This window comes from Peromyscus maniculatus, chromosome 9 (assembly GCF_049852395.1).
Source record: "Peromyscus maniculatus bairdii isolate BWxNUB_F1_BW_parent chromosome 9, HU_Pman_BW_mat_3.1, whole genome shotgun sequence".
Taxonomy (NCBI): Eukaryota; Metazoa; Chordata; class Mammalia; order Rodentia; family Cricetidae; genus Peromyscus; species Peromyscus maniculatus.
In genome coordinates, this window is record NC_134860.1 from 77,920,654 (window position 1) to 77,934,977 (window position 14,324).

Below are 14,324 nucleotides of genomic sequence, written 5' to 3' on the forward strand. Positions count from 1 at the left end.
AGGACATCTGTGGGGGCTGGGGAGACAGCTTAGCTGGTAAAATGCTTGCTGTGCAAACATGAGGCCCTGAATTCGGATCCCCAGCACCAGAGTAAAAGCTGATGTGGCTGCCTAATCCCAGTGTTGGGGAGGAGGAAGTAGGAGCATCTCTGAAGTTTTCAGGGGTGTCATTCTAGCCAAAACAGTGAGCTCTAGATCCATGGAGGGATCTTGACTCAAAAAATAAAATAAAATAAAATAAAATAAAATAAAATAAAATAAAATAAAATAAAATAAAATGTAGGGAGTAGTGGAGGAAGACACTTGACATTAACCTCTATCCTCAACATCCACACTTACATACATGCATATGTATGTGCCCCCCCCCCATAAACACACACATAATTTTTAAAAGGGGGGCATTAAGGGGAAGCCAAGGAAATCTGACTGTACTTTGAATAAAATCAATATATCCGCATCGGTCATTAACTGTAACAAATTGGGTATGAGACATTCTGTGATGAAGGTTCACAATGCTGATGGTCACAGGTGGCTCCTTACAGAAGAGTAGAATACCTGGAGACATATCACAGACTCCAAGTGCTGCCGTGTGGGCATGCTGTTGAAGCCCAGAGGGAGTGGGCGACTGTGTGGGGGTTGGGGGTGGGGGCGGTTAAGAGGGAACCCTAGGAAACCTTCCAGGGAGAGGTGACATGAATGGAAATAAACTCGGGGTGAAAGGAAAGGGAAGAGGTGGAGGTGAGAAGGGTGTTCCACGCAAGAGTAACATTGAACCGTGCGAAGGGCTGAGGCTGGAGTGTGAGACCCATGAGGGGAACTGGCAGGAACCGTGATAAGGGGAACTGGGTAGGCACTTTATAGGCCACGTTCAAGAATTTGGGTTTTGCACCATAAGGCGCTGTTTCAGGGATGTTGGCCCTGAAATCAATAACTAGGCTCATTGGGTTAACGCGAAATCGAAGAGGACGTTTAAACCCTCACCTGGAAGAATAGCACAGTGCAATCTGAAGAGTGACTCCCCTGCTGGAGGGAAGGCCAAATCCTACGAGACGCAGGGGGCCAGGAGAATACTTTGTTCTGGCACCTGCTTATCAGTGAGCTGAGGCAGAACATTGGGTTTCCTCGTGTAAAACCTTCTCCTCCAACCAACAACCCAGGCTGTGCTGGAGCAGCTGCCCATGAACTCCATTCATAATATACCCTCCGGAGAACGCAGCTGTCTGGGAGCCTTGTCTTGGATGTTCAGTTTCAGGGAGGACACACAGTAGACAGGGGTGGGGGAGAAAGTTCTCATTGGCTTTGCAAGTTAAGGCTTCTTTGTTATCAACTAGGGTGAGATCTTTAATTATCTCAGTGTGTCTTGTGTTGGTCGTCTATCAAGGACAAGGAGTAGGATGGGGTCAGGTATTCCATGGCTAATTAATGTCTTGTAGTATTCTTAAAAGCCCATTCAGTACAGGGATGTGGGGAGGTATTTGGGAAATTAAGATTTTTTTTTTCTGGACCCTTTTGGTGGGAGAGGGTAGGTTATGGGCTAGTGAGGCCTGGTTTATGGTTCATGGACATGTTGAGTCAGAATTAGACATATTACATAGTTTATGGCAGGAAAAGAGGTTGTAGGTAATCAAAGGAGCCCTCAGTGAGGAGGGAATGAAACACAAATCTTTGCTTAAATTGTGCACTGGAGTTCTAGAGTTCAATAAATTGAATGGATTAACTGCTTTCAGAGACTAAAACACGTTGCTACAGATTTAGAGTTTCCTTATTAATAAATTTCACAAGATTTAGAATGACTTAAATCAGAAGGACAGAGAGAATTTTAATCACTACTAGTTACTCCCCTCACCCCAGAGTCTTTGTTCTGGGTAAGTGCAGGGGACTTCTGACCGAGGCTCCATTTGCATCTATGACTTGAACTCCTGTGCTCTAAGTGGATCACAATCCACTTTTGAAATGGAAATGAAGTCCACAAGGCAGTCTCAGCGTTAAACCCGGAATGAAGTCCACGCAGGGTTTGGGGGTAGCCTGAGGTCCACGCAGTGTTCGGTGTAGCCTGGTGTTATAAATTTCGCCGTTGATCTGAGGACAGTTTTAGGCCATTGATCTCATGTCACCCAGCATCGAGATGGAGTGATGGCTGATAAACTGCACAATGACAGGCTGTGGCCTTGGAAAGAAAAAGTCCAAATCAGGGGGGAAAAAAAAAGAGCTGATGGATTACTTATCACCCTCCGAATTCCCCTCACTCTGGATTCCTTCCGACCACTTTAGAAGCATTTATTTCCAGGTAATTTTACGGTTGTCTCTTTGTCCTTCAGAGGTGCTTTGGTCTTTGAAACCGCTCAGGGAGTTTAGATGAAATCATTCTTACATGTATTGCTCCACAGCCCCCAGAAGCCCTATAACCCTGCTGCAGGCCCCAGCCTGGGGGAGGCTCTGACCTCCTCAGACAGAAATGGTGTCTATAAACAATTATGAGCATTTATATTAATTCATGATTTCTTATCAGAAGGACCCAGCCTCCAGGCCTCCAACATTGCTTGTGTTAATAGGGGCAAATGTGGAAAAAAAACTAACAGGGGTGAAGGACTAGAGGAGGAGACAGGGTCCTTCCTGGGTGATATTTAAACGAGTGGTCCCCCCATGACACATGTTGTATCCCTGTTTGAACCCAAATCCTCTCTGACAGGGTGGCATGGAGCATGTGTTAGGGACACACAGAAAAATTTTGAGTGGGCCAGGTGAGAAGGCTGGGCTCAGGAGATTAGGGGAGTAGGGGTGATGTGCTGGGGGGATGGACAAAAGCTGAATTCTTGTTGCTCTGGCCTCAGCTCCCTTTTGGTGTCCAGTGTGGGAACCAGAGATAGGGGAAGAACGACCTGCTCTCTTCATTGAATCTCGAGCCCTCCCAGGCACAGCTGTCCACAGGGCATCAATCTTGCTTTGCTTTGCTTTAGGAGCTTTGTATAGTGGCCTCTGCTCTCAGGGGGCTGAGAGGAGGGTTAGATGAAGGGATCAGTGCCCCCATAGGGAAGAATAATATGACAAACTGTCAGAACACGGAGACTGGGCGACTTCTGTTCCCTCAGTGGTCAGGGGGCTCTGCCAGGCCCTGAATCCTTCATGCTGGGATCTGGAAGGAGGGAACAATATTCAATGTATGGTAGATTACACACCTTTCCATCAAACCCAGGGAAGGATTTTGTTGGAATTTTGTAAAAAGAGGGGTGGAGTGGCTTTGCCCAGGAGTGGAATGATGTCAATAGATGATTTTGGAAGAAGAATTCTATGGGTAAGAAGCTATGGAATCTATAGGGATCAAGCAGAAAGGCCATGGGGGGGGGGTCAACTGTGGAGACAGACTTGCAGGAGGACACTGAGGAGGCAATAGCAAAACAGAACTTGCCAAAAAAAATTTTAAGAGTACTTTGCCCAGGAAAATTGCATTAGTCAGGATGGGCCAAGCGATGCTTCAGGGACAACCAACCCTCCCAAGCCTTAGTAACTTCAAACCTTCTTTCTTACTCTGTATGTCTGTTGCATCACCAGGGGATGTGCTCTAGGCTTCCTTAGTTGGGGACCTGGGCTGATGAAGAGCCACCACTTAGAACTTGGCCTTTGCTGATGCAGCGTGTATGTGGTGGGGGATATGGTCAGTTGTACATTGGCTTTAAAATTTTGCGCTCAGATATAACAGAAATCACCTCTGTTTATATTGATTTGTCCACTTAAAAATCTTTTTTTTTTTTTTTTTTTTTTGGTTTTTCGAGACAGGGTTTCTCTGTGTAGCTTTGCGCCTTTCCTGGAACTCACTTGGTAGCCCAGGCTGGCCTCGAACTCACAAAGATCCGCCGGCCTCTGCCTCCCGAGTGCTGGGATTAAAGGCGTGCGCCACCACCGCTCATTAGCCTTTAAGGGAAGCTTGAGGAGACAGAGTAGCACCATCAGACAAAACCTTAACAACGCTCAGGTCTAGGACAAGTGCTCCGAGCTTGTCTCTCCTCCTCGTGTCCTGTGTCTTAGACGAGTCTTTTCCTCTTCTCTAGTGGCAGGAAAATGGCAGTTGTGAGAAATGCTACTCAAAGGCATATGTGCCTTGAAATTCAAGGAAGGTCAGAAATAAATTAGAAGTGTCCTCATGTGACACATTCTTTAAAGTAGAGGCTAAATTACAGCTTCAGACTAATTAGTGTGAGGAAATCTCCGGAGAGTGAAAGATTGAGTATTGGTAATGGGATTACATGTCCTCTTGCTTCTGCCCTGGGAAAACTTGCATAAAGCATCTTCATTAATCACAGTCCTAATGGCTTTTACTTCTAGCACCATCAAGCGACCACCAGGATCAAAAACATTTTACTAAGCAACTTTCAAAGTGTGCAAGGAGGTGGTGCAGAGTGCTTTGTATTTGGGTTAAACTATCTGCCTTTTAAGAGTTTAGGATCACATGGATGGAACAATTCATGGCAGCTAAACAAATACCAGGAGTGGTGAATATTGAGAGTGATGCATTGCAAAGGCCGAGGAACAAATAAAAATGTAGGTGGGTTTTTTTTTTTTTTTTTTTTTTTTACTTTGTTTTTGCAGGGTACTTAGAGAAGGGGCCATGAGTCATTCTTTGGAAGAACTGACTTTATTGATGTGCCATTCACACGGATAGGCACTGGGACATGAAGTTTTGCCTTATCTTTTGTAGATTATGATCAGAGAAAGGACAGCCACACCCTTGAACAACTTCAGTGGAATGTGTTTACTTATACAGTACTTGCTAAGCATGCCTGGTGATCTGAGTTTGAACTCAGCCCATGTGTAAGCTTGAGATCCTTGTTGCATGTCTGTAATCCCAGCACTACTATGGTGAGATGAGAGGCAGAGACAGGAGAATCCCTCAGAAGCCTGTGAGCCAACTAGTCTTGAGAACCACACAGTGGCAAAGAACAAGAGAGACCCTGCCTCAAATAAGGTAACGCAGAAGACCAGTACCAGAGGTTGTCCTCTGACCTTCACACATGTTCCATGGCAGGCATAAGCTCTCACACACAGACATGGACACACACATATCCACAAAAATAAATACATGTTAACAAAATAGAGGTTTGGCTAGGAAAGAGAATCAGATTTAGGAACTCATGTAAGGAGGGGAGAAAATATCTCTGTGACTTCCTTGAGTGAAGGAAGGGCCTGTGTTAGGCTAACCATCGGGTGTGGAAGTAAGGCTAGGGCAGGAAAAACCACCACTCTGCATACCCCAAAGTTTTACTGTAGCTGCCATTTTCCCAAAAGAGCTGCGATTGGAAGACCTCTAGTCACAGATAAGTATCATTTAACATCTTTTTGGAAGTATGCAGGGCACACAGGATGAGACTGTACTTAATTATAGACTTTAGAGAGCTGAAAGAAACATGGGGTATCATGCAGGTGTCCTGGTCTAAACACATTATTTCAAGTTGGTTAAATGATGTAGATAATTCCTAATTTAACTCTTTCAGAGTTGAAAGGAGGGGTCCATGTCTACTTATGAACTATAAAGCAGTATAGACATTGAGCTACAGTGTTAATGGAGATGCTGAAACTACAAGGGCACTGAGCCAGCGTTACAGAGGCAAAGGTATGGGCAGTGAATAATGAGCTAAGGGAAAGGGAACAGGAAGGCAACATGGAGGCTAGGTCTGACATCCCTGGGAAAGTTTTTGAGGCATTTGAATCATGGAGTAGCGAGTCATGATAAAAGGGAAAGAATAATGTTTAGTCTTCTGGGGATGGAAGAGGGTGGTCATGGATTAGACAGCGAATCTTTTACTGTTTCATAATAACTGCTTGGCCTCACACAGCCACAAATAAACAAGAGTTGTAATGAATGAATGGACAAACGAATAAGTTAGGAATAAGGTTCATGAAAAGTCTGTCACACTTGGGAGGCTGAGGCAGGCAGATTGCCATGAGTTCAAGGCCAGCCTAGGCTATATAGTGAGTCCCAGGCCAGCTTGGGCTATACACCTCTACTAACAAAACAAAAAACAGAAACAAAACCCCAACAAAACCCCCAAACACTGAAATACCATTCTCTCTCTATACAAAGAGGCTCTTTGTGTCAAGATGGCAGATCTTCTGAAGCAACAGCTCCCAGCTTCTTTATTTGCTTGTTTTGGGAGAAGAGGTGTTGACTCCATGCCCTTTTAACATGTTCGAGACACCTTCCAGTTAATTTTAACAAATACGCACTGGTTAAAAACAATCAGTGGGGCAGAGTCAGTGTTGGTTATTCAACTTAGCACTGGCGTCTCAAGGCTGGTCAGTCAAGGCGAGAGGCTGTACCTTGGACAGCACCACTCTAGTCACTGGAATGGAGCCACAGGGATGCAGACTGGGAACACATCCTATCCATTCTGCCGGCTCTGGGTTCCACGGGGACACATTTGATCCCTCTTCCCTGAGAACCCCAGAGCGATTTGTGTTTCTTCTTATAGCAGGGACAGCGGCCCCCACAACCACCTCTGTTCAGCGTGGGGCTGGTCAGGTCATCTTCAGGCTCAGATCTGGGTAGAATCTTCCCAGAGAAAGGCAACAAGACTCCAATAGCATCATTTTCCCCCAGACTTCAGCTCTCCTCCTGCCCAACCCAGCTGGGAGGCAAGTCGAGTTCAATCACAGATAAGCTCATATTACATGTCATTTATCAAAATCACATTCCCATATTAAATTCTGTCTCTTAGAGGAAAAGCTATAGTCTTAGACAGAACTTGGGAAATTTGTCACTTATCTTGTGTCCTTTTAATCTGCCCTGGCTGTCTCTTCATGTCCCTCTGGCCTGCTCTGCAGGTGTTTTTCATGGCCTAGAATGCAGCTCTCTGCTGATAATAATAGCAATAATATTTCTAATAGTGGCTATGAGTGTAAAGCACTTCCTTCTTGTCATGCATTGGGCTAGACAGTTCACTCTCTTATTTTAATTCTCATGGTAACTCTGCAGTGTAGGTATTATTACAACAATTTTCAGAGAAACCGGAGTTCAGAGAAGTTAATGTCTTTAAGGGCTCCCAGCTGGTGAGTGGCAAGGAAAGACTTAAATGCAATTCTCTCTGTTTTTGAAGGGGTCTACTGTGTAGTGCAGATCTAGAGCTCATTACAAAGCCCTGGATGGCCTTGAACTCCTGATCCTCTTCCCTGATTCCCTGAATCAGATTCCCTGGATGCACACACCCTTTCTATTCTATGAAACCACACCTCATCACACCCCTTGTTTCCAGGGGTTCTTTGGGCTCCTTGGCCTCCTTCCACAGACCACTTGGGATTTGCTTCTGAAGTCCTCACCTCTTTTATTCACCCTCATGTCCAAGTTGGGACTCTTATTTCGATACTCAGCTGCAGTTTCCCAGGCAGCAGGCAGAAAGCTTAACTCCCTCCACCACTTTTTTTTTTTAATCATTTTTCTTTTTTTTTACTTCTGGTATCACTTCCTGTCAGTACTAGTTGCTCAGTCCCTCAGCTGGGTGCTCTTCACTCCTTTCTGAGCCCCTCCAACCTGTGATTTTAAAAAATGGCTTACGTAACCTTCCCATATGATTCTTGTGCTATTTGTAATTTTCAGCTTATGTTCCCATCCTGGTTCAGACCCTCTCTACTTAGCACTGGGTGGTTGAAAAAAGCGTTGACATTGAGGCAGCAGTTGGAACATGCATTTTTGTCCCTTCTTTCCTTTGGGTGGTACAGCTCTACACTGGGCATGGGCAAGCAGAGCACAGGGCTCTCCTAGTTAGGAGAACTTGTGCAATGAACAGTCTGCCCAACTGTATGTGGCAACACTGGAAATAAGCCTTCAGCTTGTCTTACTTTTTGCTCCATTGGAAGCATCTAGAGTCAGGTAATTTAAAAACATCCCACCAATGATACAGTAAATGGTCACTGGCTAATCAGAATGGACCTTGGTCATAACCTTGGAGTAGGATCTGCAGGTTACTTGCTGATCCAGACACTACCCTTTGATTGCTGTGTTGTGGGAACTTGGGGGAGGTACTGGGGAGTTGCTAGGGTAGTGCTTGAAGTTCAAAAGCAGGTCGTAGTATTTTAACATTTTGACATCAGGTACAGCTTTCTTGGTGCGTATAAGCCTAATAGTAACTGTGCTTATCCCACTTTAATTCTTCAGCGTCTGATACAAATGTATCCATCAATGGTACTTAAATATTTTTCACACTTCACAATCATTATACTCCTACTGACAACAAGGACCTCAACATAAGTGATTGTTTTAGGATATACTCCTAAAAATTAGGAATTTGACGTGTAATTATAAGAGCAGGTTTAGGTGATTTGCAGATATGCATCAAAGGGTCACTTAAGATATCATATTCCCCAACTTCTTCCAATTACTCCACTTACCTCTGATTTCTCTTCAGGAGGAAGCCCAGTTCTTGGCCAAGAAAAGGATCAACAGAGACAGAAATGTGCAAATGGGCTACAGAGTAAAGAGATGCACAAATGTTAAACCCATCCATCCATCCATCCATCCATCCATCCATCCATCCATCCATCCATCCATCCATGAATGAATGACTGTCTCCCTGTTCCCTGACTATTCATGGACAAAACATTGATTATAGGATTTCTCATTGTGTAGAAAGTAGAAGCTGTTGGAAGAACCACAGGGCATGGAGAGACAGGGTTATATTTCTGATGCTATGGATGAGGATGTGGTTGAATTTCTTCTCTCTTAGGAAAGAAACAGGTGTGCTATGCCCCGTAAGGGGGGGTGCTTCCAGGGAACCTGTCTCCTAAGGTTTCCCAGCCTCACCCAAAGGAACCATGGGTTGTCTCTGTACACCTGCCATGAACACTGATAGAAGGGATCATTTTCAGAAGCCCCTGGGACCTTGGCTTGAGTCTGACTGAAGAGGGAGCCAATATTGCCTGTGTCATATTTCTGACCTGCTCATCAGGAGGTGGAATACAATCCTATTTAGTGAAGAAAATAAACCGATGTGGATTTTTTCACACCTGTGTTACAAACAACATTTTATACCCATCTTAAAAGCCTTCTCCTATGTGCTCCCTCCCTCCCTCCCTCCCTCCCTCCCTCCCTCCCTCCCTCCCTCCCTCCCTCCCCCCTCCCTCTTCACTTCTTCTTCTTTTTTTTTTTTTTCCCCCCGAGACAGGGTTTCTCTGTGTAGCTTTGCGCCTTTCCTGGGACTCACTTGGTAGACCAGGCTGGCCTCGAACTCACAGAGATCTGCCTGGCTCTGCCTCCTGAGTGCTGGGATTAAAGGCGTGCGCCACCACCGCCCGGCTCCCTCCCCACTTCTATCTCCAGCTCTCCCTCTTCTTCTCCCGCCTCCCTATGTGCCTCATCTCATCAGTGGACCGATCTCTTGATGAAGGTAGCAGTTTTGGGTCTTCTTCTTCTTCTTCTTCTTCTTCTTCTTCTTCTTCTTCTTCTTCTTCTTCTTCTTCTTCTTCTTCTTCTTCTTCTTCTTTCTGTGTCTCTCCATTGAAGGCAGCAGAGACCAGTAGCAGCTAATAGCCAAAATGGCAAGGAACCCTTGACTGGTAAATTCTGCCATGGCCATGGGGGTGGGGGTGGTGGGGTGGTGGGGTGTGTGGTGGTGGGGCGCCGTGGCGCTTGGCTGAACTTGGGCCTCACTCTATGATGTTTCCCCTTGACTGGGAACTACGGTGCAGACAATCAAAGTCAATCTGTGGTCCTGGGGGAGATGCCAAGTAGGACACTCATCTGGGCTCTGTCTTAAGCCCATGGGTGTAATAGGGCCCTTGGATGACTCAAATCCCATCTCTTCTTTCTTAGTGAAAGGGCTATAAATCCGATCTGGGCAGATGGCCATCTAGAATACACTTCATTTCTCAGCCTCGCTGGTAGCTGAGAATGGTTCTGAGATTCAGTTCTGGCAATGGGATACAAGCAGAAATGTCATATGTGGTTTTTGGGAAACGGCCTGGGTTGCTGTGACTCTCTCCCCGACTCACTCCCATCTAGAACAGGGGCTGGCAAACTGTTGCTGGAGAGGGCCGGATAGTAAATATTTTCAGCTTTGTGAGCCATCTGGTCTCTGCGACAGCTTCTCTCCTCTGCTGCTAAGCTGTTAGAGCAGCTATAGCATATACTCCAACAAATGGGGATGTCCCATTTGTCCTTGTGTGTTCCAACAACACCTTATTTGTCACAACAGAAGGAGGGGTAGATTTGGCCGGTGACCTGCCATTTGCCGACTGCTCATCTCTGGGTGCATAATGGAGCGAGAGTAGGTGGAGTGAAGAGAGGGGGCTGGTTGGAGCTTGAGTTGGAAGTCCTGTACTGAGAGCGGCAGAGAAACAAGCTGGAAGAGGCCTCCATTCCTAGTCATTACAGAGCTGCCCTGCAAGCGCTCTGCATTTCATTTATGCAAGAGAAGTAAACATCTATCTTGCTTATGCTACTGTCAGTTGCAAACGAACCTAATCCTCAGTAATAGATCATTCATGTGTGGGTAAGCCAAGCCCACTAAAGTAGGAAAACTACTGAACAATTAGACATCAAAGCCCCAGCAGGAATGAAGCATACGTTTTTCCAGGAGTGTTTCTGTGCTCTATTTACCTCTGGAATTTTCCGCCTATCTCTATTAACCGCAGTCACAAACAGAACATTGAGACGGGTCTTTGTGCAATCCACACAGTGGGGGCGGGGGGGGGGAGCAGCACGCAGAGAGAGTTGGTGTAACTGAGTTGGGGTCTGTGTGTTAGCTGGATGCAACCTTCCACAAATGGCTTTGCCAGCTCTCTACCCTGGCACCCCTGGTGCTCTGACACATGCTAATGAGATTTACAAGGTGTAAATGCAAGTGTTCTGGAGTTTTGGCACTTTCTATTTTGGCTGTCAGTCAGAACCCTTCCCTGAAATCAGTTTTAGTGAGAAAGCCTACAGAGCCCAGAGGTAATCCTTCCCATGGTTTAGTTTCCTGTGTCCTTGGGACTTCAGAATTCTTAGGGAGATTTGAAAGCACAGCTGTTAGGTAGGCCTGAGAGTCTCATGCAGACTGATAGAACAGTGCAGAATGGGCAGATAAGTGTGCTATGAAAAAAAAAAAAAAACACACACTGCAATTTGGGATCGACTCAAACAAGTTCCTTGCCCTACAGCTGCATAAATGTATAGCTTATTCTGCAAGGAGCCTTGTCTGCCTTTCTAATGCTCTAAGCAGTGCTGCTGAAGCTGTGATGTGCACTCATGTACTGTTTTCAGTGATGTAAAGGTGTGTGTGTGTGTGTGTGTGTGTGTGTGTGTGTGTGTGTGTGTGTGTGGTGTGTGTGTGTTGGTAACTTGACGTTGTTGTTCTTGAGCCTGAAATTTGTAAATGATAAAACTGTGCTACGGTGTCATGCTTTGCTCTCAGGTGTCAGAAACTGTTGTACCTGGCTTATGACATTGTTTGGTTAATCCCTGCCTTCCCCACCAGACTGTCTGTCCCTAGAGAGTAGGGGTTATGTCTGTGTAGTTACAACAATATTCCTAGTAACCTGCAAGGGCCTGGCATACAATAGATGCTCAATATTTCTATGATGAATGTGTTAGTTCCTTTTGTCACTGTGACAAAATACCTGGGCAAATATAGGACCAAAGTTTATTTTAGCATACTGTTTCAGTGGTTTCAGATAGTCTTACCTTTCAGGGGCACATCCTAGGAACCCACTTTCTCTATCCATGCCTCACCTCTTAGTTCTACCTTATGATCTATCTTATTGATGCCATCACATTGTAAACCCATCAATGGACGGATCTCTTGATGAAGTCAGCACTCCGATAATCCTGTCTCCTCTTGATAGTGCCATCAATCAGGGACCAAGCCAGGAATCATCCAGAGGACCAACACATGAGCCTTTTGGGTGATACTTTACATCTAAGCTACAGCATGCATGAATATATGGGACCATCTACTTAGAATGCATTTATGTTGATGTGTTCTGTTCTCTCAGATCAATTCATGTAACTATTTTCCTAACATGACTGGCTCTGCCCCTTGCCTCCAGCTTCTCGTGCCCCCTCAGGAGGGGCTGCACCTCAGCAAACTCCAAAACATCTGGCTGTGTGGCAGGTGGCTGGCCAGAGGTTTCCAGAGGGTGTAGGTCGAAAGGATGGGGAGCTGGGAGACAGCAAGAGAATTCAGCTTCAGATGGCTGCATAACTATCTGCTTTCACAGGCTTCAGGCTAATCAGAATTTCAAAGGATACTTTTAAATGTAATAGAATTCTACCTGAAAGAGCAATGAGCTGGGCCCTGGAACTGTTTATTCCTCTCGTTTCTATTCTAGGCTTGTATCAAAGATAGCTGGGGACTTCCGATTTTATTTCCATTCCTGCTCAAAATGGAAAAAGCTAACGTGCTGATGGAAGATGGTGGTGGTGGTGAGACCACAGTGAGGGACTCCACCCGCCTCTTGCCTCGGGTACTCCAGGGCGCAGAGGAGCACAAACAATGAGCTGAACACAAAGCACTTTTAATCGACCACTGAGCAAATTCAACTCCATCACTTACACAGGTCCCGATGCAGAGGTCTAATCGCCTCTCCCCTGTTCCAGATCGGCTTGGGCTGCTCTTCCTGGATTAGATAAAGCCTCAAACAGACATGGTTTTATGCACAAAGTGCTTTGGGAGTCATAGTATGCCGTCTTAGGGTTGGGGAGATGGCTGAGTCTGTTAAGCGCTGGTTAGGTAAGCATGAGGACCTGAGTTCGGATTCCAACACCCACATAACAACAACAACAACAACAAACGCTGGGAATGGTGGTTCACGCCTATCATACCAGTGTTTGGAGGTGAATCCCTGGGGTTCCCTGGCCAGCCAGCCTCACTGAATCAGCAAACCTCAGACCAGTGAGAGACACTGGTTCAAAAACCCAAAGTAGATACAATGACTCAAGAATGACACCCACAGTTGACCTCTGGTCTACACACACACACACACACACACACACACACACACACACACACACAACTGTCTTTATACTTTTCATTGTTTTTTTTTTTAATCACTTTTGCTTTTGGCCATAGTAATCTTGGATAAAGTTTGGTATAAGGAAAAAACTGTCTATCTACCAACAAAGCCCCGTCTCAGAATTCTGGCAGGAGGGGGCAGGCGCTGGGGCGGCACGTATGTGCATATGGTATTTAGGAAGGGCTGCACCTGCTTTGTCTCTGACCAGCTGGCAGACTATTGAAAGCAAAGTGTCGTTCTTTCTGGAAATACTCAGATGGGAAACCTCTGTAAAGGAGCCGACAGAAGCTTTCTGGGATCGATTGCACGAAGGCTGTGCCAACCACTATTTTTGAAATTTGAACTGAGTTAGAACAGGTAATGTGTTTAAAAGCCGTGGTTTTGAGGTTTTGACACCCTGCAAATCTTACATATGCCCAAGACACGGCAGGAACAGCACACATCTGCTGTACGCAGAAAACTGTCGTCTCTGCAAGTTGCTTTGTGACTAGATTCCCGGTGCTGCTTATATTCATCATCTCATCTGAACGGTGGCAGAGACTTCAGGCCACAGCCCAGAGATGGCCAGTGTAAGAGGCACTGTCTTCTCAGGCCTCTCAGCCTACGCTGTGCAAAGACTCTAGGTGACTTCTCCTCACACCTTGGCCATCGGGTGCCATCTCCTCCATACTGGTTCCTGGAGTCTAATTCCATACAGACAGCTTCTAAAATATGAAGCGAGGTTCCCAGCTGTACCCACATTAAACCTTCTACAAGGCCCATTGACAAATTAGAACTTCAGTGATTATGAAGAGTTGGAAAATTGCAGCTCCAGAACCCAACTATCTTGGGTTACTTTAGCCTCATAAATAGCCATCTATTGCCTACTTCTATGTGTGACCTAACATCATTGTGATTCTTAGGTAAATACATTTGGAATTTATGAATAGACTTCTAAGCTAAGAATGTTATCAGAAAGCATCTGAGGCCTATAACAGATTTACATATTTTGCTAGAAACTGACCATGTGATTTTCCTATCAATATTTTTGAAAAGCATCTTGATATATTATTTTCTTTGTTCTATAACTATTAAAATTTCATGAAACAGTTACCATGGAGGAACATGGTACTTGGGGTCATAGTCACTCATATTTGGACCCAGAATAAACTATCTCTTATTCCCTTTGAGGTGAAAGCTGTTTTTTAAAAATGTGTGTGTGTGTGTGTGTGTGTGTGTGTGTGTGTGTGTGTGTGTGTAAGAATAGTAGGAAGCATGTTGCTTAGTTGACAGCTATTCCAACAAGGCATGCCCAAGCATTATTCATGAATAACTATAGTTCCTTACAGAGCACTGCTCCCAAAGGA